Consider the following 26,174-nt stretch of genomic DNA (forward strand, 5'->3'; position numbering starts at 1 on the left):
GCAATTGATAATTCATACATCATTGATCATATAAAGTCAGGGTTAAAAGGAACTCCAGAGATTAAGTAGGGCAGGCATTGGTAACTGGGTTCAACATTTCTCATTGAAGCTTGAAGAGATTTGATCAGAGTTGGCACACACTGAGACCTCTTTATGGTCCCCGATTCCAAGAGCTGTAGGGCTTGGTCCAAGCTTTCATGACTAATTAAATGTTAAGAACTTCATTTCCTGATTGCAAGTCCAGGTCTCTTGCCACTATATTATGGTATAATTCATAAAAATGACTCAATTTAACCCTTTTTTGTTTATAGGAGATACCTACCCCCTTGCGGCAGATCAGTCACTCAGTTTGTTCAGCATTTCCTCATCTGGGAAGAAGATACTGTATAGTGTTTAAGAGAGTGGAAGATAGTTTGAATGTTCATTGTGGTGGGCTGGATAGCAGCCCCCAGAGATATCCAGGTCCTAATCCCTGGAATCTACGCATGCTACCCCTGTATGGTAAAAGTGATTTTGCAGATGTAATTAAATTGAGGGTCTTGAGATGGAGAGATTATCCTGGATTATCTGGGTAGAATAGACTCTAAATGTAATCACAAATGTTCTCGTAAGAGGGAAGCAGAAAGCAATTTGATAAAGAAAGGGAGACGGTAGTGTGATGCAGGGTGAGGAGAAAAAAGATGATGTGATGCAGGGCCATGAGCCAAGGAATGAGAACAGCATCCATCCTGGAAAACACAAAGAAACAGATTCTCCCCTAGAGCCTCCAGAAGGGGCCAGCCCGGCTGACCCTTTGCTTTTAGCCCACTGAGACTGATTTCAGATTTCTGACCTCCAGAACTGTAAAAGAATCAATTTGTGTACTAATACACAGAATATTTGTTCCAACATATTCTAGTCCTGTTAGTTTGTGTAAGACAACCTTTCCAAAACTCTCTTTTGTCCTCTGTAAAATGGGAACAATAAAATGTCTATCTCACAGAGTTGCTGTTAGGTTGAATAGGATCATTCATGTAAAATGCTCCGGATAGGACTTGGCACATGGAAAGTTCTTTATAAAGTTGGCTGCTGAGTTGGTCTAGACAGGAAGATTGCAACATTTTTTGCCTTCTTTTGAAAATTGAAATAGAGTACTAAGTATCTCTTGGAATATATAAAGGGTTGAATATTTATTAACTGTTCTATCGTTACCATCCTATCAGGCACCCTGACCCTATTTGCTTCATCCTCTCTGATTGTCTTTTCTCAAGATTTGACTGCAGGATGCAGAAAAGGCCAATGGATGGGATGATTGGAAAATAACTCATGAATGAGAAAACTAAAGAGGATTCTGAAAGGATCTCTTTGCCTATTATCTGCTTTCAGAGAAAGTCACACAAAACTGTTGAAAAGTTATCCTATTCGTAAAGATCTCTAGAGAGGGAGTGCCTACAAACGTTTCTAGTAATTTCCCTTGGTGCATACGAAGACTGCTCTTGATGTTCAAAGAAGACTTCACTGATGGCTGTGATTCTTCTGTATAAAAAAAATAGAATGGTTTTATTTTTGAAAGCTGCTTGATACCCAATGCTGCCTGAAAGAGTCTATCACGAAAGTGGCCATGTGTTAGTTAGCTTCTCTAGTTCAGCGTCGGACCACTGAAGGTAAGAAGCAGCATAATCATGCACACCTTTTCTTTTCCTTATCCTGGATTCAATTTCAAAATTTCACTAATTAGAAAGAAAAAATATAATAAATATATTTACTTATATTATTCCTACAACTCTATTTTCTGTAGATGCTGGTATTTGCTCCTTTCTACAGCTTTGGCATTTGTATTCTGTTGTTTATATGTACTGATTACCTTTGCATAGATGAAGTGCTCTGGGGTTTCTGTCATGAGACCTCATGGACAAGAGCAGCTCCTGTACCATTCTGTCCTGCCGTGCTTGGTGGAACTTCTTGGGCCCCGTAATAGTTTTATGATGATAGAAATGACACTATAGGATGAAGCCAAAGGAACATTTTTAAAATAGGCTCTGGTGCTGTTGGGTCTTCAGCGGGTATCTCTCCATTTACAGAGTAAAGAACTGAGGGATAACTGCTGTATCATCATGACAAACAACTGTGGCCAAATAGCCTAGACCAGTGATTTTCTAAAGCCCTGCAAAATCCTGGTCCCATTAGTTAGAGAGGGCTGTGGAAACAAATGAATCTGGTTCACTGACTTGGCCTGTAATACCACACTGAGGTTTACCGGAAGGACAAAAGACCAAGTTCCCTTCTATCTCTGAACATGTCTCAACCCCGGACATCATCCATCTCCATCACTGAATCCCACGCTTGCCCACCACCATGGTCAGCAGTTCTTTAGAGGAGGGTACATTTTTTCCTAAGTTAGCCTGGATGGGCTGATAATTGTTGAGCTAACAAGGTATGGCTCCTGGTACAGGAACAAAGTCGGTCTGAAGTCAGCTGACTAGAATGTCTTTCCCTCCAATGCAGACCCAACTACATAAATCGGAAATGGAGGCAGACATCTCTTAGTCGAAGTGGCCTTATTTAGCCAACAGAGATTGACAGCTGAGGGAGAGCTCACCTCCACCGTAGTTTACTGCCTCACAAGTGCCATCTGATGGTAGCAGTTGAACAGAACCTTAGTAGGTCTTTTGTGACAGCTTTGAGAGCCCCTGAATAGAAGCCAAGCACGCAAGCTGGTGCAGCCACTCTGGAAAACAGTGTGGAGGTTCCTCAAAAAGCTGAAAATAGAGCTACCCTACGACCCAGCAATTGCACTACTGGGTATTTACCCCAAAGATACAAATGTAGGGATCCGAAGGGGTACGTGCACCCCGATGTTTATAGCAGCAATGTCCACAATAGCCAAACTGTGGAAAGAGCCAAGATGTCCATCGACAGATGAATGGATAAAGAAGATGTGGTATATATACACAATGGAATATTATGCAGCCATCAAAAGGAATGAGATCTTGCCATTTGCAACGACGTGGATGGAACTGGAGGATATTATGCTGAGCGAAATAAGTCAATCAGAGAAAGACATGTATCATATGATCTTACTGATACGAGGAATTCTTAATCTCAGGAAACAAACTGAGGGTTGCTGGAGTGGGGGGTGGGGTGGGAGGGATGGGGTGGCTAGGTGATAGAAATTGGGGAGGGTATGTGCTATGGTGAGTGCTGTGAATTGTGTAAGACTGATGAATCACAGACCTGTACCTCTGAAACAAATAATGCAATATATGTTAAGAAAAAAAAAAGAAGAAGAAGATAGCAGGAGGGGAAGAATGAAGGGGGGGAAATCTGAGGGGGAGACGAACCATGAGAGACGATGGACTCTGAGAAACAAACTGAGGGTTCTATAGGGGAGGGGGGTGAGGGGATGGGTTAGCCTGGTGATGGGTATTAAAGAGGGCACGTATTGAATGGAGCACTGGGTGTTATACGCAAACAATGAATCGTGGAACACTACATCAAAAACTAATGATGTAATGTATGGTGATTAACATAACATAATAAAATAAAAAAAATTAAATTAAAAAAAAAGTTAAAAAAAAAAAAGAAGCCAAGCACAAATTACTTTTTCTAATTTCAGTGCTCCGGTTGTCCAAGGTAGGTGAGAATGAACAAAAGCACATCTAGAAGGTGATGCTTGACCTCTCTTGAGATAAGAAGCTCACACCAGCTTTTTGCTTTTGTGGGGAATCAAAATTTAACATTATCATCTAAAGTCCTCCCAGCTTTATAGAACTCAGTTCACAGGTTCTAGGAGAGAAGATGAAACTTTCATTTATCTTTACGCTACACGTGGAGAGATACTGTGCATAACTGCTTCAACCAAAAGCTCGTAGATTTTGATGCATTTTATCTGTTTACAGGAGATCAACTCCCACCGTAAACACTGAATTCTGTTTATAACAGAAGGGCAGTATCTGCGGGTAGCCTAAGCAGAGTGCTCCAGGCTCTTTTTTTCCCCTTTTTGCAGAGACGCCGGAGGAATGTGCCTTTGCACCCGCTCACTAGCATCCCTAAATCATGATTAATTTAAAGCCCTTTCTCTCCTTGGTTACGCCTGACACAGGCAACTGCTTTGCTGTCACATTGACTTTTCTGTCCTTGCAGATTCAAAGGCAGTGTTGAGTCCTCCTAACAGGGTGAGTTCTCTGACAAGGAAGTTTTGCAACCGAATTTACAGCTGGAGTCAGGCTTGTCAGGGAGGGCCAGAGGGAAACTGTCGCAATCCACTGGTTAAGTATGCATTTAATAGTGTTTATCCAAGCAAGTTTGTGATTTCTTCACTCTCTCCAACAAATACGTTATTTGTAATACCTATCTTCTCTAATCTAGGTGTTTGAAAAATGTCTCTAACATGTGTGGGCTAGAATACATTTTGTTTTTCTGTGGGTATATTCATGTAACAAGGGCAGTCTTTGAGGAACTATCAAAAACTGCTTGTCATCTTTCCAAATCAACTCTCTCTGCAGTGACCATGACTTAATCCTGAAGGAAAACAAGGTAATCTTTTCAAATAAACATTCTCAAGGATGTTTAGAGGGAACCTCAATTGCTAGTATGCAGAACCCTCCCTGCGACTGAAAATAGTTATATTGAAGGAGTCCAATTACAGTAAGTTGGAGTGTTTGTAAGCATTTGGTATTTCCAGATGATTAATAATAATAAGCTAAATTGCAAGCAAAGGTGTATGTGTGTGTTCATGTGTTCGAGGAGTCGAGTTCGAAGAGTCACTTAGGATCTTGTTCCTCAATGCTGTTGGTGGAAAATGAGGCACAGAGTGGTTAACCACTTTCAGTGGTAAGGGAGTTGGTGAAGAACATTGGCAATTTGGAACCTAGGCCCATTAACTTTCACGGGGCTAACCTGCTTCTTGTAAGAGTAACTAAGAGAAGAAGAAACATTTGATCATGAAGTAAAAAGGGAGCCCTGAAACCAAAGAAATGGGTTGTATGCAACTTATTAGTGTACTGTTCCTAGTCTCAAGGAACTTGGCATGCAATAAAAGGAGAAAATGTAGAGTATGGATTGAATACACAAAACTTACTTGGATGATAGAATTAATTAAATCAATACAGACCATGGACGCTGGAGTTTATCATATTACTGACGTTATTTTGTATTACAATTCTTTTTTCCCCAGTCTCTTCTATTCTGGTCTCTGGGCTCTTGCAGGACAGACCTCTTTTCTTATTTGGGTCTGAAGTTCCTGGACTTAAGGCTGATCCTGGCACAGATGAGGACAGGAGGGGGTGAATGAATAAATTTGGTCTTGACTTCTGTATTTTTTTCTTCTATTGTTTGTGGGCCTGATGTTCTCTAATTTATTATTTGTTGTTTAAGATGCCATACATTCAGGGGTACCCGGGTGGCTCAGTTGGCTAGGCGGCCAACTCTTGATTTCATCTTCAGGTCATGATCTCAGGGTCCTGGGATCGAGCCCCGTGTTGGGCTCTGTGATCAGTGGGGAGTCTGCTTGAGATTCTCTTTCTCCCTCTCCCTCTGCCCCCCCCATTTGTGCACGCTCTCTCTCTCTCAAATAAATAAATCAATCTTAAAAAAAAAAAGATGCCATACATTCAAAGCATCTTTTTAGGTATGTCACCATTTATATGGGACATTAATATATTATTACCTTGTTAAAAAACTTATAGCAGTGCCAGGCAACAGAAATACAATGTGAGCCACATGTGTAATTTTAAATTTTCTAATAGCCACATTAAAAAAGTAAAAAAAAAAAAAATTATTTAACTCAACATATCTAGAGCATTGCCATTTCAACAAGTAAATTAATATTATTAATGAACAAAATTACTAATAAAGATACCTTGCATTCTTTTTCTCATACTAAGTTTTTAAAATCCAGTGTGCATTTTACACTTAATGGGCATCTAAGTTCAGACCTACTTTCCACTACAATGTAGACTACCACATTTCAAGTGATCAATGGGTACATGTAGGTGCTGTATTGTTCAGCATGGCTCTAGAGTTCATATGTAGGCATAGGGAAAGTTTCCCCTGCTTAACACTCAACCCCTGCTATTATGCACACTCTCAATGCCCGTAGTTCAGAAATAATCCCATCCTTAGTGCTCCATGAAAAGGATGGAGACCAACCATCTGGATTTGCCCAAGGATTTTCTGGGACACAGTACTTAGTCTCAAGCAAAACAGAATGGCTGGTCATCCCACATGTAAACCATACCTGTCCAATCAACACCTCTTATCCTCTTGGCCACATTGATTGGATCAGTCTTAGAACACATAAACCTGTTGCCAGTCATGGGATTGTGTGGGAACCACTGGGAAAAAGAACCTCATTTTCTGCTGTAGTTATCTCGAACTTTAGCTCACTTTCTTTACATCATGAGGACAGAGCCTTGTTGACAGTTATTCCCACTCCGGAGAAAACCAGAGGTAGAGAAAAACTGAATCTTGATGACTTTTTCTTTTTTTCAGTTCCTGGATCCAGCCTTGCATGAAGCTTTTCTGCCCTTGAACTTTTCAGTAAGTCAATAAATTCTTTACATCTGCCTTTGTTTACTTTCTTGTTTGTTTAAACCATTCAGGTTAGATTTCCATCACTTGAAACTAGAACAGTCTTAGTTAATAAAATAGGTTAAAAAAAATAAAGGAATGCAAGAAATCTACTTGGAATTCTCCAGGTTCATAAGAAATGTAATCAGAGACTGTCTCTTTTTCTTTTAGATAGCCTTCTTGAGCTTTTAGATAGCCTTCTTGAGCTACTATGGGATGCGTATGTGCATGCACATGCATATGAATATGTATGACTGTGCGTGTGTGTGTGTGTGTGCATGAGTGAGTGTGTATGTGTTCTCTCTTAGGCAGCCTAAGAACATGGGGTCTGTTTGTGACAAAGGGGTTGAAGGCAGTGAAATAGCTACATGCTGGCAATAACCTATGAATTAGTGGGGATATTTTAAAGTAGGAAGCAATGGAGACCTGCTGTTTGTTTTTGTTTTTGTTTTCTTCCTCTTCTGTCTCTTTCTCTCTTGCTCTCAGACCTTTGCACTTTGCTCATGTTGTGGGTGCTTTGCTCCATTGTAATGACTCTCATGATGGATCAAAGTCTCATTCTAGGTATTGGAACAATCTAAACTTCATGAGATTTTCAGTGTGTGGGCTAGGGTCCCTTGGGAGATTGTAGAGTTGTGAAATCGGGCATCTGAAAATCCATCCATCCATTTATCTCTTCTTAATCAATGAATGCTAAAAGTGAAACCATTAGCATGTGGAAAGATTATAACACTTTTTGACAGCTCCAGGAGAAGAGTGAGTAGGTATTCAATAGATGTCATTGAGCTACTAATATGTAACTTGACAAGGTTAGATGCCCTATGTGAAGCATTTAACATATGTTATAGCATAATATTTAGACTTCATTATTATCCTTGTTGTTTTAAAATAGAAATATATATATTCTTTATTCATTATTCATTTAACAAATTTATTTTTTAAACTATTATGTTCTTGATGAATTTAACATCTAGTGGAGAAAATAGGCTTACAAACATACGACTACAAAACCATGTGTGAGTATGTAAAGAACTGAGAAACACCACTGCAGAGGGGAGGAAGAACAGCACCTGAGGGCAGAGGTAGGGATGGGTGGGGAAGGGGCTTCGAGACAATCAGAGACGCTCCCCGCAAGCATGGTGCCTGACGCCTGACACAATGAAGTGTATCTATTGCAAATTCCTTTACCTTTTTCAGGTGAGAGTTCCATTATTTTACAATGACAAATTTACTTTGTTTTTCTGCCTCATAGGGACATAAGTGACAGAACCTTGAATTGTGAAGAAGAGTTGGGTTCTCTTTTTTTTTTTATGTGATACTGGATAATTTTATTATTATTATTATGTTCAATTGGCCAGCATATAGTACATCATTAGTTTTTGATGTAGTGTTCAACGATTCATTAGTTGCGTATAACACCCCGTGCTCATCACCACATGAACCCTCTTAACTGGATTTCCTGGATTTGCTACTGATAATGCCTGTGGGCAAAATCAAGATCTTAAGTGTTTGGGGCTGGAGTTTCCTCACCTGTGAAGTAAGGCAGATCCACCAATTCATCCAGAATAGTATCCTTTTCCAAGTTCAGACATTACAAAGCCTTCCAATAGTGTCCTCTGTTTCTACCTTTACCATCCTTCTGTTAAGAGTAATTACCGGGAAACCACAGTCCAGAAGCAAGGCATTGCAACTAGGCATCAAGGGAACTCATTCTACAAGGGAAAAATGTCATCTCATTTTATTTTTACCAAAGTCAAAAGATCATCCCATCACAGCTACAGGATTTCTTCGCTTAAATATAGCCTAGGACAGACTAGTGAAGATTTGGCAAATCAGGTTAATGATGGCAGAAAGAGTCTCACCAAATGCCTCAATCTAGCATTCCTGGATTCACAAATGAAGAATAATGAGTTTCATCCAATATTTAATAAATATCCCGAAATTTTCCTATCTAGAAACAAAACAAAACAAAACAAAACAAAACAAAACAAAACAAAACAAAACAAAATAAAAACATTTTTGTATGGACATAATTTGGAAGCATATCAAATTCTTAATTTTAGAATTTAGATTTTTCAAGAAATCAGCCTTCTCGTTGTGTTTAGTTTTCTTGTGCCTGGGAATGCATTTGTGCTGTAGTTATGAAGCCAAGTAGAGAGAGAAAGGGAGACAGAGACAGAGGTGGGAGGAGGCTGTCTGTTACGTTGTGTTGCCCAGAGTTTAGTGTAGGTCTGCAGCTTAAAGATCAAAATCTTTTTTAAGATTATATGAGAAAATGAGAGTCTAGACAGGGAATAACTATTTATTGACCATATTGGTGCACTTAGCCTCTGACACTGGATTGTTTAGTTTCAAAACACTTTTTAATATTTATTTCATTTTTTTGATGCTGATGAAAATATCTCATGTTTTATGAACATATGTGGCAGTTAATACACATTGTATCTTAATAAACAAAGTAATATACATTCACCTTAAAATCCACAGAAGACTCTATCTGGCTTTTACAAAATGAGTGTGTTTCCTTACTGCAGGTTGAAATTGATATTTTACTTCTCTGTAGCTCAGCATGTGATAGTTGTGACGACATGGTAACTCAACAGAAGGGTCATCTACTGGCTCTTATGATTCTCTTCCAGATTTAACGGTGTCTTAAAAGGACACTGCTGCAGAATTAAACCCCGAATACTCAATATGTGCATCTGGAGAGTTGTCCTATTCATGATATCAGAGTCACAGACCTTGTGACACTCATCCAAAGCCACCGTATCCAACATCTGAGTTTTTCTAATTATTGGATGACACTCGTATTTTCCACCTAACCTCTGCTACTTTAAGTGTGGCCAGCACGCCTTCCTACTGCATTGTGATTGGCATAGAAGAGCCAATGGACGGTATCATCCAACATTAAAAAGAACTGTCACCAACAACTTCCTGTTTAGTGTGACTGTAACTCCTGAGCACTTATTAAGAACTCAAAGTCTTCGCCGTATCAGAAGCAGGTGTGTCTCTAAATTTGACTTTCTCTCCATCTCTTGTCTCCCCTTGGCGTCCTTTCTCGCCTCCCCACCCCCACAGCTTTGGCTTCACTTGCTCAGGCTGTGAATGTTGCTTCAAGCGGGTCCATTTTTATCTGGCTGTAAGGCCAAGCAAACCAATCTTGCAAAACAGTTCTGCTACATGTTTTAGCCTCTTCCTGCTTGGAGTTTATACACTAATAACCTGCAAAGCCTTTAAAGCTGAGCTTTTGCACAAAGCTGCACCCAGAATGTGCTGCTAAGTTGCCACTCCATGTCACCTCCCTGTCGCCTAACCCACACGGCAGTAAATAACCTGCAGGTAGAATTTTAGGTTGCTTTCTTCCTTCAGCTGGTATGTAAAAACATGTGGCTTGGAGGTCTGGTAGTATGAACCATGGGGTAACTGGCTACAGAGATCCTGCTGCAAATCCTTCAGGACATTTGTCTCTTCTACCTTTTGTCTGTTCTCTCTTGAATACTTTCTGCCCTCCGGCACATCATTTCTGCATAACTGGAGAAGTGATGGTATTTGAACCAATGAATGGCCGTGCTGTTTAGTTCACTCATCTGGAGGCTGGTACAGAGGGAAAAGTCAAGCTTGTCCTGAGCTCTGCTCTGTCAGTCCCTGTCCCTCTACCCACAGTCCAACAATTCACCCTGACCCATGTCTTAAGCAACGTGGCAAGAGAGAGCAGGAAACCCTCCTTTGTTTGTCTGTCATTCATTCATTTGGGGTAAACTGCAGAACTCCTAGCTGCAAAGCACGGAGCTTCACTGTGAGGGTCATGAAGGACCAGAACATCTGGTTCCTGCTCTGAGAGGGTCGCCTCTGCTCATGCCCTTCCAGCATGCCCCCAGCCCCCCCACCCCCCAACTTACATGGCAAGCTGTAGAATGGCCTTTCTCCTTTGGAAATCTTTACGGAATTATAAAAACTGGAGGAATTAGAATTTAGCACCTTTTCTAGATTTGCTTTCTTTTGTTCCCCTAAGCACCCCTCACATGGCAACCAAACCATACTGTTTAGCGTCCCCTGAACCTGGCCTGCCCTTGCCAGCCTGAACAACTCATCGAAAGGCTGCCATCTACACCCAGCTCCCCGCTCTGTCCCCTATCATTGGGAAACACACTCTTCTTTTTCAAAGGCATATTTCAAATACATCTTCCTTTCATCTGGGTAAAATTTTCTTTTGCCTGTGGACTCAGAGGAAATGACAGAGAAAACAATAAACTTTAGAGTCTAAAGGATCTCCTTCTGCTCTTGGGCTCTACTGCTCATTAACTACGTCCCATTGGAAAAGCTACGGGGGCTCTCTGGCCTCAGTTTCCTCATCTTCAAAAGGGAGATGATGATACTGCAAGAGAGTGATGGCTTTTTGATGGGGGTCGTTCACATAAATGATCTAGCACTCAATATCTGGCACTTAGTGGGTACAAACCAGATATTGGTCAGTATCCCTTCTTGGAAACCTCCTCTATTAAATTTCTGTTTAAATAGCTGTTTGCAGGATTATATGCTGCGTTAGATTCCAAGTCACTTAAGAATAGGCACTATGGCTTATTCATGTGGGCTTCCTTGCAGCATCGCACCATGCTTCGTACCTATCAGATGCTCACGCACATTGGATGCACCAATGCACTACTGTAAAAATATAAATGATCATAGGTGTGTGAAGAGCCAGGCTCAGGGGGTGAAAAGCAGGACTGGGTACAAAGCCCAGTTTCTTGAAACCCTTTGCTGAGCTCAGCAAGGTTCTTAAGGGTAGGGTAGTGACAGGAAGAAAGTGGCGGTCTCTGTGTACAGGCTCATATTATTTAGGGCCCCAGGGTGACCTCTCCCTGGGATCACGAACAAGATGAATCAGGAGAAGAAAGAACAGAGATGGGGCCAGCTGTTCTCAGATCCTGAGACATTCCAAACATGAGGGAGAGACTCAGTTTTTCCTGATTAATCTTTGGTGATTTATTCTTTGGACATCATTTAAAAGGAGCATTTTAAAGTAAATTAATTGAACTCCCATGACCTTTTACCCTATTTGTATCATCAAAAGAAACTACTAGATCTTGAAATTAAAAAAAAATACTTGATTTATTTTCTGTGACTTACAAACTACTGAGGAATGTCAGGTTTTTTTTTAATTATAAATAAAAACTCCAGCCTTTCCAGCAGCAAGTTGAAATATCCCAAGTTTGAAACATCCCAATTTTAGCAAATGAGTGTCGAGTGAGGGGTGTCATATACATGGATGAATGATTAATGTATAATCTATGACACACAAAAATGAGAAAGTATTAGCCGTCTTTAAAACAGTCATTTCCCCTTTCACCGTACTGACCTGATAATATTCTTGAGTTCACCTCTCTCCAACAATACTTGAGTAAATTCTCATTAGTACAAGCCAGTGCTTTTCGAAGTACAGGTAGCAGTCTGTTAGGGAGTTACAAAATCAATTTAGTGGGTTTTTTTTTTTTTTTTTTGATTAGTGGAATAGAGTAATATAGAGAATAAAATAGAAGACAAACTATCTGAATGTGTCACGCAGTAAGGATGAATTTTATTTTATAAACCTTCCATTTGCATTTTATATATGCATTGTGAAATGTATTAATGCATGTAGTGAGTTGGGGTGCACAATGTAGTTTTCACTGTGGACATATCTCAGAAATATTGGAAGCTGCTGAATCTGTCTGCCTTCATGGTGCTTTGTTTACAGACTGTTCGGTGATAGTGTGAAAGCTCTGGCCAATGAGATGTCAAGGAAGGTCTGGTGGGAAAGGTAGGGTTTGGGGAAAGATTCTTCACTCAAATTATGGTGCCCTGTGGAGCTACTGTCCTTTCTTTCATTGGATATTGTTGTATCTATATGTGCTTTCTAAAACTGGGGTACCATATTGCAACCACAAAGGGAGCTCATATGAGATCATGATGGATGTAGCAAAGTGGAAGGAAGATGGAGGGAATCTGGGTCTTAGATTTACTATTAAGCTGGGACATTAAATGCTTCTGGAAATATTCTACCTCTGGGCTTGTTACATGAGATAATAAATCCCCTAACTGTTTAAAGACTTGAGTTAGTATTTTGTGACTCATAGCTGAATGAACCCTAAAGGATAAAGAAAGCTTATGTTAGGAAGTGCAAGTAAATCAAACACTGATGTTTAGGTGTGGTGGAAGGAAAGCTTGGAAAGGTCGTGGGGGTCAGATCATGAAGGATGTTGAATTTTAGGACCAAACATTGATATGGATACAGTACAGGCTTGTAGCTATGAGTATAGACTCAGGAATAGACTGTCTGGACTCAAATCTGTGTCTTACTTATTAGCTGGGTTGCCTTGGGAAAGTAATTGTTTTGAGCCGTGGGTTGGAATATTAATTGGGTGCCATTGTCCAGGGTGGATTGAAGGCTGGGAGAAATTGGAGGTGGTGGAACTGGGGAGAAGGCTGTGGTGACAAGCCAGCAGTGAGCAATGAGATTTGTGCTCTGGAGGTGGAAAGAAAACCCATAGGAAGGAGGCACTAAAGCAGGTGGACTTGATAGGCTAGGTATGAGAGACGGGGTTGGGGGAGGGACTCCAGTCTGGTGCTGATTTCAGTGCTGGAATCCTCAGGGAAGGGATGTGTGTGTGTGGTGGGGTGGAAGTCAGGAGTGGGCAGGGGGTAACTTCTCATGATCCCCTTTACAGCATGGCACTGTATGTACTTTTAATTTCCTCATCCCAAGCCTCATTTTATGGATGGTGTGCTGAAGTTCTGAGAAGTTAAGATCTTCTCCTGAATGACAGAGTAAATGGCAGAGCTCAGGTTTAATCCCAGGCCATTTTTACTTCCAATCTCTTGAGAGTTACCCAGGATCAGGACAAGAAATAGGGAAATCATTAGGAGTGAACAAGTTTTAGTGAGAAGACAGAGTTTAAACTATAGATCCATAACACAGATAAGTAAAGGAGGAGAGTGAATAGGGCTTGAAGACAGATCTTTCTAACATGTTTTTTTTTTTTAATTGAAAAAAAAATCAGGTGAGAAAACAAAGACAACTATTAGTGGAGACAGAGAAGCTTGAGGAATAGTTGCGAGGAGAATGAAGATGGCATAGACGTAGTGAGCTCCAAGGGAGAATGTGCAGCAAGAGATGGGGCCTCTGGTGTCACTGCTCGAGAGATGAAGGGACTTAGGGGTTGAAAACAGGGTACCAGATACAATAATAAGTGGTTTCCTGGTCACTTTGAAGCAAGAAATCCCAATAAGCTTGGCAAACATATGTGCTAGATTATAGGATATGGGAGTGAGTGGAGAGAGATTGTGGACCCTTAATGAAAAGTCAGAATGGAAAGTAAAGATTTGCCATGAAAGGGAAGACCTTTTCTTGTTTAGAGAAAAAAAAGGAAATATTTCTGAGTACTTTAGAAAAGGGGAATAATTGATGGAACAGAAATCTCGAGAAAGTTAGAGGGAGGGAGGGAAGGAGGAAGAGAGACAGAGGAAGAGGAGGAAGAAGAGGAGGAGGACAAAGAAGAAGGAGGAGGAGAAGAAGAAGAAGAGGAGGAAGAATTTGTCCCCAGAAAATAGGGAGAAACTTATCTGTGTGTCAACTGCTTTGTAATTTAAAATAGGTGAGTATGAATAAATGAACTCTGGAGTAGTATCTAGGGGTAAGGAGAAATTACAGGCTGTGACTTTATCCTGTAACACCTAATGCCTGCAAGAGAAAGTGAGGAGAAAATAGACACTTCGAAGGGGATGTGGAATTTGCAACCGATGACTTAAGAAAATGCCACAAGGGTATATATAGTGAATGCAGCACAGAAGTGATGTTGGCATCCACTCTGCAGCAAGTTCTGATGCTGTCAGCGGAAAGAGCTCAGAATTCTACTCATGACTCTGCTGTAATTAGTTGGAAAATCTTATTTTTAAAAAATATGTAAATACTTAAACATTCATTCATTCATTCTGTTAAGGGACTTAGTTTCTCTTATTTATATAATAGAACACATTACCCACAGCTCCTTACTGTTTTGCTATGGAAATTCACCAAGAAGACACAGATGATGAAGATGAAGATGATGATGATGGCGACAAATAACAGCAAGAGAAATAGTAATAGCAACTGAAAATTATTTGGCTCTTCCTATGGTGGGCCACATAGTGTTCTAGCTTTCTATGTACATTAACTTATTTAACCCTCCCGTCAGTTGTGTGAGATTCTTAAAATTGTCCCCCTCCGCCTCCGGTTGACAGAAGAAACTCAGATACAGTGAATTTTGTTGCCTAAATTTAACAACTAAAAAGTGACAGAGCCAGGATTCAGCCTCAGTGGCCTGGCTTCAGATAAAGAACTTTGGAAATATAAAGCCTTATATTTTGCCAAGAATCATTACAAAAGAAATAAAGTATTATATTCTTAAAACACAGGCTGAACAATTTTCAACAAAGGACATTTTTAAAAATCAATTAATTTATTTTGATTACTTAAGGTATCTGGTTTTCTAATCCCATTAGCTCTTGATAACGTTGCATTTCCACGATTTTTTTTGTTTTCCCCATCTTTCTGTGGTTTCCTAAGGACGACAAGCCTCTGAGGGTGTTTTGTGGTTTCTCTACCTCTGAGCAGCTGCGGCGTTGCTGGGGGAAGGATGCGTCCCGTCTGATGGATCACTCCTCAGCGGTGGGCATGGCAGTGGCCGCCTCAAGCTCCCCGGCCCACGCTGAGCCACTTGGTGTATCAGGCAAAGGGGTCAGAATTGAAAGGAATATAGCTATTTAAAAGCTAGAGAAAATTCTTTACCGTATCATAAAAATGTGGAATCAAATTTTATTTTGTTTTTTAAAGATTTTATTTATTTATTTGCCAGAGAGAGAGAGGGAGAGAGAGAGAGAGCACAAGCAGGGGGAGCGGCAGAGGGAGAGGGAGAAGCGGGCTCCCTGCGGGGCTCGATCCCAGGACCCTGGGATCATGACCTGAGCCAAAGGCAGACGCTTAATGACTGAGTCACCCAGGCGTTCCTGGAATCAGATTTTAAATGGATTTCCTCAGTGTCACTTTAATGACTTCTGCCTCAAGTAGTCATTGAGCACGATTCCCAGCAAACTGTGTTGGGTGGGTGATATTTTACACCAAGAGCTGTATCGCACCAACGTGGACTCCAGACTGTTAATCAAGCCTCATAAGGCCTCTCCAAAGAGCCCACCGTACTTGGTAAGATATCATTTCTTTCAATACTGCAATGGCTGTAGGAGCTTATTTGTAATATCTTCAAACTCAATTAGCTGCAGTTTGGAATTGCTATAGTTACTTGAGAATTTGATAAAAGAGAGGTTAAAGAAGTTAAGCTGGGGTGACATCCTCTGTTAGAATCACGAAGAAAGCCCCAGAAACACAGCTTCATCCGTCTATCGCACGTGACTCCCTCAGGGACCGGGCTGGGCGCTCTGCGGCAGAGACATCAGGCAGAGTTGGAACTGGCCAGGGGAGAGTCAACAAATGAGGGGCTCTGGATTTGGGGGTTTTGAAACACCTGTGAGGTGCTGTCAGAAGATTTGCTTTTCAGTGTCCATACATCCTATCATTCACGAATGGCCGCCTCCCGGATGGATGCTCTACAGGGGGAGCAAGAGCCTGTCAAGATGCAGAAAAAGCACATTTTCTCTTTCGAATCTGGCTCCTCTGTTTTTAAGGGAAGCTTCAGTAACAAAAAAGAGGTTATTGATTTAGAGTAGCAGGAACTAGAGGGTAAACAGTAAAAAGCGTGTAGAATCCGGGCAGCAAGGCCGGTGAGGGTGACATGGGCCCACACAGCCGTCTCGGAGATGGGGTAGGCACCTCGTGCGGCGTCTCCAGTGATACGATAATTCAGGCCCAATTGGAAGCAAGTCGACTCCCACCTCAGAGGGTCTCCGTGGTCTGGTAACAGGGCCTGACTCTTCAGGTGGCCATGCTGCCTCCTGCCTGGGGTTTAGCTTGCTTCTGTAACACATTGGTTTAAAATCTATTTCCACGCTTTTTGTCTAGGGTTTACTCCCATTTTTGTCAAAAACAAACAAACAAAAAGAAATATTACATCGGATTTGAAAATGAAAAAATAAGTCTCTAATGTGAGACAGGCTGTAAACATAGAAAGGACTTGATCCTAGCTCTGGCAGATCTTACTCAAAATTGGTGGGAATGCTGTGTGCTTTCTCTTTTTGATATTTCGGGGGTTCTGCTGACTTTTCTTAGCTGTTAGATTTCCTTAGATGTTAGCTAATTTTAGATACGGAGTATACTTAGGAATACTCTGAAATTCAGGCTAAGCTTAGTGTGTAATGTATTCTGTATAATGTATTTACACTCTATTTCTGCCCCTACCCCCAGACTCCTGCAATGGCTGTGGGCCCAAAGAGTTGAAGTTGTGACTAAAAGCTCTAACTTTCACCTTGTTTTCATACAGAATATGCCAGATCCTACTTACAGGCTGGATAGACTTTAAGTTGTTCCAACCGTAAAATGAATCTTCTAAAATTTTCTAGTCTTATTTTTTGTTAGCAAAAAATCTGAAGTAAACACATATTTGTACAACAGCCTCTCCTTTTTTCCCCCCTATAATTAAGTACTTTTGCTTTTCAGCATGATTACTATTATATTTTAAGTTCCCTTTGAAGGCAGAAGCTTATCCTGGTTATCAATGTCTCCTTGATTTAAAAAAAAAATATGAATCGGATTGTGGCACTTCTTTGCTTAAAACAATTTGTTGGTTTCTTATTACACTGGGTAAAACAACTAATTCTCTCCATGGGTCTAAGGACCTCCATGATATAGACTTTGCCTCTTTGGAGGCTATAGTCCTGGTCCCTTGGTCTCCATTCAGACAGACTTCCTTCCAGTTCTGCAAGCTCTTTCCCACCTCAGGCTCTTCACACATGCTGGTCCCTCAATCTGGAATGCTCTTTTGCAGGGATGACTTCTTCTTATTCGAATGCCACATCTTTAGCTATGTCTTCTCCAACTAGCTTATTTAACTAGATCATTTCCTGACTTCCACAAGCCCCATCCTCATTTCTGTATTCAGCAGCAATTTTGTTTCTTTAGAATGCTTATCACAGTTCATGTAGTTTCTTGTTTATTGCCTGTATTCTCCACTTAGTCATGAGCTCTATGAGGTCAGGAACCACATGCTTATGATATTCCTGGAGCCAAAGAGATTCCATGCACACAGTAGAGATTCAACAACTAGTCGTTGAATGAATACATGTGCCTGGGGGGGGTACATGGTGATAAATGTGCCACATATTTATTATCTTCAATGTAGCAGGATAGAAAGACAACATTAAAAAGGTAACTTGAGTCCAGATTATAGAAGCCTTCGATACTATTATGTAGTAGATCACCATCAGTAAAGCGTTTTTGAGCGGGGGACTAATGTCACCTGGCCTGTATTTTAGAAAGATTGATCTGGCAAAAATATTGCGTGCTTGGTTGTAGTAGAAAAATAGCCTTGGGGAGACCATCAGTAGAGAGAAGATTGACACCAAGGGAGGAGCTTTAGATCCATGGCAGAGTTGCCTGAAAATTGATAAACTAAAGCAGGTAGACAAGAGAAAACTCCTCCTTTTGATGGTTGCTTCATTCAAAATACATGTTTTGGGAAAGTTGTTAGGGAAAATGGAATAAAAAGTTACTTCCTGCCCCACTCTCCATCCTGAGGGTTACTTTCAAAGACACAGCTTGATGTAATTCGGCATCATTCAGCATATACTGGGTCTTCCGGTCATGTCTGGGGTAAGAAAGTTAAGCAGTTGTTTTGTTGTTGCTGTTGTCTTTGAGATCTTCTATATTTTCCAATACAGAGCCATATTAGTTGAGATACATTTGATTTTGGAATGCTTTTTTTCATGGAGTTTTGTGGGAAAAGAGGGCCAAGCTGAGTTCCTTTGGGAATAGCAGTCTCAGTAGATGGAATATAGGATTTTGAGTCTGGGTCTCCTAGGCTTGGGCCCTCGCTCTATCCTGCATTAGTTGACTAAAATTGGAAAAGTCATTTAACCACTCAGAGCCCCATTTTCTGATCTACAAAACGGGAATGAATCATACCCTAACTCACAGTAAGGACTTTAAAACTCTAAGCTGCTCCAGTGACTGGGCTACACAAACACTGTGTGTCTCCATCCAGTTACACATCAACATTTTAACTTCTATTTATCCAGAAATTAGTGAAAGGGAATTTACAGACAAGAAGGATAAGGAGGAAGAAAAAGAGAAAGAGAACAGTGTGTCCAGATAATGGACGAGCGGTGGTACAGGGTTCATAGGCTGCACACCTTCCTTTACAAATAAAATCGTCAGGAAATTATTGGCACCGGACACTAAATTATCAAATATTGTCATTTGCAAAACTTTTTTTTTCCTTTAGTGAGTTTGTGAGGGCATGGTGGGTAGGGAAGGAGGCAGAGGATTCTCCTGTCATGCTGTCACTGCTATTGACAACACTATTATCACTGCAAGGCAGTGGTTTCTGACCTTTGTTGGGTCAGGGACTCTTCGGAGTCTCTGATTAGAGGGACAGACGCTAGAAAAATTCCCATGTACATCTTTGTCTCCAGTTGTGCTTATAAATCACCTGCAACCTGTCTAGAGAGGTGGCCATTCTTGGACCCCAGGTTAAAAGACCTGGCCTTAAGTCTGCAATTGAATTTTCTGCTTATATTTCAGTCTGTTTTCTGTTTTGTTTTGCTTTGTTTGGTTTTAATTTAATTTTCAGTGGGATTGTTCCCTAGGTTCATAAGCAGTCATGAATGCCTGGCATCACATTAGGAATCTTTAACTCTTTTAGTCCTTTCAGTAATCCTACTGGGTAATGGGGTTTATTCTTTTTTATGTAACATTGGCTAGATGACCAAGGCAAATGTTTTGGATTGCTCATGGGTGAACCTGGGGAGTGTGAGTATGTATTCTATCAGAAGACCATTAGCTAACTTGTGCCTTCACCACAGAGCAAAATATATCCCTTGGGCAAGGCTGCCCTTTTCTATCAGGGGCACACCACACCACCAACCCTGGAAAGGTCCACGCAGCATAAAGGAAGAAATATTACTCCTAGAGTACTCTCACATCCGGGGTATCTTGCAATATGTCAGACCACCATTAAACCCAAGGAGTTTGTGTGTGTGTGTGTGTATGTATTTCAAGAAATACAAAGAGTTCTGCTATTCAAATATTCAAGTTGGAAGAACAAAATGCCTAAGTTTTATTGAGATCAGAACAAATTTCTTAAAGATTTGCTATTCTAGGTCATTAGAATTTCTATACTCCACCTAGAAAGAGATGTAAATATCTATATTTATTCTGGTACCTCTTACAATAATAGATGTTTAACTGTGATAACACCTGTAATCAATTCTCAGGAAGCAAGCTGTTTCTAGAACATCAAAAAGTGCACAGGTATTCTTTAAGCCAAGTATATAAATGGATGAAATGTTAAAATTGAGGGATTCTGCGTTTTTGATTAATGCTGATATTTGAAGCAACTTTACTGAAGTGCATATAAATGAAAAAGCAGATTTATTTGGGTAAAATCAAAGTATTTATCAATAAAGTCCTCTGAGATACTCAGAGGAAAGGCATTGTAGAGGTATAATGTATCATTATTATGATTATCATCACCATTAACAGCTAGCCTAGTACTTAATGATTTTCTTCAAGTTGTTTTATTGGTATTATTGACGTTGACTTTTTGGTCTTGGTTGCAATTAGGGCATTACAAACTGCTGATTTGTGTTAACTCTGGGAATAAAAAGAAAACAAACCAACCAAACACTACCAAACCAGAAACTCTTCAAGAGGAGCAAATTTTTCATGCCTCAAGGATACTTTCATATTTATTTCTAAATGTACCATTTCATATAAATTAACATCCCAGAAAGGAAAGTTGGTTATATCAGAGAAAAACAGAAATTATGCAGGATCTCATAATGTGAGATAACTCTAGGTAGGTATGGGTAATGACCATAGTTCAGGCTGCATTAAATTTGAATTTCAGTAAATCCTGTCAATAGAAATGACATTATCTTGTTCAAAGTCAGAAAACCCAGTGACTCTGAAATTGGTTTTCTGTAATGGGTCCATATGGTTAGTTAATGTGATTTGATACTATCTGGGTGGTGTTCTGGAAAACAAACTGGCTTTTTCTGCAGAGAAAAACCAGATTCCAAATACTCACCTAGTTCTTTTCCTGCACATTGATATTTTGTTCTACTTTCAATCCTTTATGGACATAGACATTTTAAACGATGGCATGTTTAGATAAAGTGATAGTATCCTGAAAGGATGATTATACCGCCAAGTGAAAAACCCAACTTGGAAAAAAAAGGAAATGGTCAGCAATATAAAGTCAGGGAACATGACTTTTAGAGGAAAATTTTTAGTCACACATGCACACACAGGGAGAGAGAAAGAAAAGAAAGAAAGAAAAAGAAGAAAGAAAGAAAGAAAGAAAGAAAGAAAGAAAGAAAGAAAGGCGGAAAGAAAGAAACCCTAATAGTTACAAACTGATAAAAATACTGTTAAGAGAAGTACAAAATAATTATAGAAATGTTCCAAGTGTTAACAATGAATTCCCTTGTTATCAGGTCTTGGATGGATGATTTTACCACTTAGAAACTGAATTACAAGTCTTGGCAAGTGAAACCCAATAGGGGAAAAAAACAAAACAAAACTCTTGGCAAATGGAGAGTATTGATAAACTAAAATTTCAAATTAAACAATATTTTAAGGGGGAAAAACGCCTCTAATTTAAAAAAATATTTTATAAAAACTTTAAAAAATAAACCAAAAACCAAAAAAAAAAAAAATTCTACCATTTATAACTTAGAAAATAAAGCCAGTTTAATCAAGAGTTTCTTTGATAATGGAAATGTCCTAAAATATCTAAGGATCATTATTCTAAAAATAAATTTAATGTTCAAGATAATAGCTCTATAACAGCATTTTTTTTCATATTGAAATATGCTGACGTTTTCTTCAGTGTGTGCAAGTTCTATGAGAACTTTTTCTTATTTTGTGTTTTTCACTTCACTGAATTAAACAACGTAAATGTATTGTGGGCCAGATCACCTGAAGGTTGTTGTATAGACTCGGGGTCTCCATTTGTGTTCCTATTGTATTGATGCTGAGTTAGTATTTAATTCTTAATGCTCTTTGTCCTGTTTAATGTCAAAACACATTTGTCTCAACATAGCCATTGAGATGAATTCCTTTTGACAGTTTTAATGACAGAAATGTTCCTAGGTTATATAAAGAATTGAGATTTTGATTGGGTACCATAAAAGTGCAATTGAGTACTCATTGTTACAGAGTAGTGAGGAAAATAATAGGAGTGGTCTTATTACATAAATAAATTATATGTTTTTGCTATGTGGAGGCAAAATGATATCATGGAGTACCATGCAAAAGATGGTTTTACCATAATTGGTTAAAGAGTAGTAATGGGAGTTTTGGGCCTTCCCTTGGCACATAGGACAGAAGTTCAACTGTAAGGAGCCTGGGCAGAAGCAGTTAGCCCCATACTCGCAATATTCAGGTTGTGAGCAAATGTCAGGTGTGGATCTTTCTTGCTTGTGTATGACAAGCTTGTAAAAGTTCAATAGAAATAAATGCAGAAGCAAATATAAGTGAAAGATTTTAAAAATTCACAGATATTCTTTTTTTGACTTAAATAAGAGTTATTCACTGTTGAATTTTGTTGATAATGGATTGATGGTAAAGGTAAGTTCACCATCAAAATTTTCCCTTTTGAAGCTGACAGTATAATACTGAAGCTTGAGGAAGACTGATAGGAATTCAACTTAATTTAGACTCACTCTTGAACAATCTGTCAAAGTTGTTTGAAATAAACAAGCATCCTTAATAACAGCATCCTCTTTTCCTTCCTTCGTTCCTTTGTTCCTTGGTTTGGTCATTCCTCCCTCCCTCCCTATCTCCCTCCTTCCTTCCCTCTCTCCCCATCTCTTTTCTCTTTCTTTCTCTCTTTTCCATCCCTTTGTCCTGAAGCCGAGAAGAGCAAGGTAACACCCAGTTGTAAATTCTGGATAATCAAGATGGGATTCATCAAACTGAGAGAATTTCTAACACAAATGTAAAGTACATTTTATTTTTCCTTGGGTGTTTAAGTATGAAGAATGGTTTGAGTTTCAGGACACTTTGGGCCACTTTTTTTTTGCTTTTTGTTTTTCATACTGATTTACTCAGAGTCTGCTCATGTAAAGACTCAGAAAGTTGATATGAAATTAGAATTCATTACTCTTCAAAGACCCAGGTGTTCTTGGAAACAACTTCTACTGGAAAAATTAACTCTTTAAAGACATAAATTCAGTTCAGTTAAATAATATTTGGGAGCTTACTATGTGCAAGACAACAACACTATGCCCTGGGGTAAAAAGATAAGTTGGATGTTATTTCAGTGCTAAGGAACTTAGAATCTGGTGTGGGACACTAGCAGGGAAAGGGGAAGGTGAAAATATTTTCCAAATTTTCAAAATTTTTTTCCAAAAAATTTTCCAAATTTTGTGTATTTTGTGCTAATCTACTATTGTCTTTTACTACTTTTTATAAAAGCTTTCTAGCTTTTTTTTTTAACTAGAGTTTTGAGCTTATGAAAGAGATATTTCTATGTTCTCTAATTTCACGACACAAGAGGAGAGGCATCATTATTACATATATTTTTTGCAAGATGAAAATATCCTCAGGCTGGGACTAATAGAAAGCAAAATAAGTAAAAAGTGAAACACTGATGAAAGAGGGACTGAACGTCACCCAGACACATTAGCCAGGGGTTGAATGACAAATGATAACAGTATTGGGTTGGTTTCAGGGATAGTGGCAGGGGGTAGAAATGAGGAGCCCGGATAGCCATGGGTGGTGTGAGCCACTAAGGAGATTTTCCTGAAACTTTTCTTTATCTTTGCATTAAAAATAAATACATAAACCCAAATAGTGCAGATTTAAAAAGAGAGACAGAGAGAAAACTATAAGCCTTAAAATAGTCTTTAATGGTCTTTAATTTGCTTTGATTAAAAAAAATGCTCACTATTAATGGAAGGAGGACTATTTAAGTCATGCTTAAGAAAACAGGACACATGAATTAGTACAACAGCTATTCAGAGCCAAAAAACAAAACAAACAAACAAACAATAAAAAAAGTACCTTCCTGCAATGTCTGCTTATGCAGTAAGATGTGTATAAGGGCAAGAATATTTGTGAGGTGGGTGGTAGAATGACAGTGGTGAGCCAAGAATGTCCTCTTTAGATCTGAGTTCATAAAGTGTCTTTTTTTTTTTAAAATTTTATTTATTTATTTGACAGAGTGAGAGAGGGAACACAAGCAGGGGGAGGGGAGACGGAAAAGCAGGCTTCCCGCAGAGCAGGGAACTTGATGCGGGGCTCGATCCCAGGACACTGGGATCATGACCTGAGCCGAAGGCAGACGCTTAACGACTGAGCCACCCAGGCGCCCGCATAAAGTGTCTTGACGGATGCTAGTATCATGGGGAAGATATCTGTGGTCAAATAAGTTTGAAGGACGTGGAGGATAAATAACTAAACAGACTTGTTTACTGTAGGACTTAGACTTTAATATGCCGATGTACCCTGTAACTGGCCAGGAGAGGGCTATAGTACCAACATTCCCAAATGCATTCAACTCTAGAATACTTTTAGAAGAGCTCACAGGGGAAGGGTCCTTGGGATACAGTTTTAAAAATATCTATGTTAGTACTGAGCATGTGGAAATCACAATTATTTCTCTTCGTTTTTAGAGAAAAGAAATGAAGCCAAATTAATTATCTCTTGGGTCCAACACAGAGTTAGATTATATGTTGTCTTGATATGTGTTTTCTAGTTTATCTTGATCTCTGTGATATGTTATCACTCTTCCCCGGCCATGTACCCCACCCCCATTCCCAACTGGTAGATTAGGAAACAAGATCTGAGAGGATAAATATAGGGTCCTGGTAAACTGGTAAGACTTAGGCAGGGATTAAAATTTACAGGTTTTTTAAAGCTTGATTTTGGAAAACTTGAATTACAACTGAAATAGTTAAATAAGACACAGATTGGATCACGTGATGGGTTCATTGCTGAATTCAAGGGGCATCTACCTGTGATGCTCTGGTAGCACAGGTGATGAAGATGTGGTCTCTTCTTAGGAACTTAAAATTTGGTGGGAAAGGCAGACCCATGAACATGTAATTTCAATGCAATATGGTAAGTGCTTAAAAGAGGTACATACATCTCTTTGGTTTGTTCATGATATTATCTCTCCTCGAAGTATGGTAAACCTGAGCCTTCATCCGCACCCTTTCACACATATCAGATGTTTTAAGATTGAATTCCAATGCACGTTCCCGGGGAAACATTTTTTAGACACCTTGCCTCCTTCCTAGTTGGAATTAATTGTTCTCTATACTATGTTCCCATAGGACTTTCCTTTTCCTCCATCAAAACCCTTATTTTCAAAGTGTGAGTTGAGGTGTATCTGTCTGTTCATCTTCCTCCTAGATTGGGAGTTTGTTGAGGGATGATATTGTCTTAGATATTCTTATAACCACCACTGCCCAAACAGGGCTTTGCTTGAATAATGCAGGTTGTCAACAAATGTTTTGTTCATTGATTGGTTGTTTTTGAAATAAAATGAAGTTTATTTATCTTTAATTTTACCATTGCTTAAAAATCATTAATAACCTAACTAGAGCATTAAGAAAATTTTTAAGATTTTATTTTATAAGTAATCTCTACACCCAATGTGGGGCTTGAACTTACAACCCTGTGATCAAGAATAGCATGCCCTACTGACTGAGCCAACCAGGCACCCCCCAAGAAAATTTTTAGAGGCAAAAAAAGTAGAATGTTGTTCCTATTTAATTTATTTCATTTTGTAATTTTATTTTGTATTTTTTACCTCCCTCCATTTTCTCATTAAGTCATAGAATCTGAGGACAAGTCAGAGGAAGTAGGGCATGGCCTATCTAGCTCATTAGAAAACCCACAAGAGCCTTCTCATGAACTAATAGTCCAGTTCGATTACCAGGCAATTTTAGCAATTACAGAGAGAAAACAAAGGCTAAAAGGAAGTCCTTTACAGAGCCTTTAGCACCAATCTTTTTTGAAATCTTGAGTTGTAGACAAGTCCCAGGGTGTCTGAGTCAAGCCTGGGAAAAATAAGATTATTTTAATCAGTAATAATCAAATCAGCAAGAATAAAGGCATTTGTTTCCATCAAATCTTGTCCAGACTTTGTGGACTTTAAAAGAGATTTAAATATATGAAAAGATCTTTCTTATCTGTTTATCATTTGAAATTAGTTGGTTATTTAAAGAGGAAAAAACAGTTGAAGTAGGGAATCATAACAACAATACACGTGACTCTTAAACATTTAAGATGATGGCAAGCCTAGTTATTTGGGGTTCATAAATTATCAAACTTACATAATGCAATACAAGTTTAAAGATGTAAATATATTGCCTCATGTTTTTAGCCTTTGAAAAGGGGGTATAATGTCTCAGGGTAAGTACAGGAATAAATACATAACCAATTTTCTTTCAAAGAAAACATTTCAGGACTAGAAAGTTTTGTCAAACCT

General features: G+C 39.3%; 1 long non-coding RNA gene across 1 annotated transcript in view; it reads left to right on the forward strand.

Annotated features, from left to right (window-relative positions):
* Nucleotides 1–1,461: 1,461 nt before the first annotated feature.
* LOC118524503 (uncharacterized) overlaps nucleotides 1,462–26,174 on the forward strand; it is an 82,932-nt gene continuing 58,219 nt past the window's right edge. The window contains exons 1-2 of the long non-coding RNA XR_013440909.1: nucleotides 1,462–1,643; nucleotides 6,472–6,519. This is a non-coding gene — a long non-coding RNA (uncharacterized LOC118524503). The remainder of the gene's footprint in view (nucleotides 1,644–6,471; nucleotides 6,520–26,174) is intronic.

This window comes from Halichoerus grypus, chromosome 9 (genome assembly GCF_964656455.1).
Source record: "Halichoerus grypus chromosome 9, mHalGry1.hap1.1, whole genome shotgun sequence".
NCBI lineage: Eukaryota > Metazoa > Chordata > Mammalia > Carnivora > Phocidae > Halichoerus > Halichoerus grypus.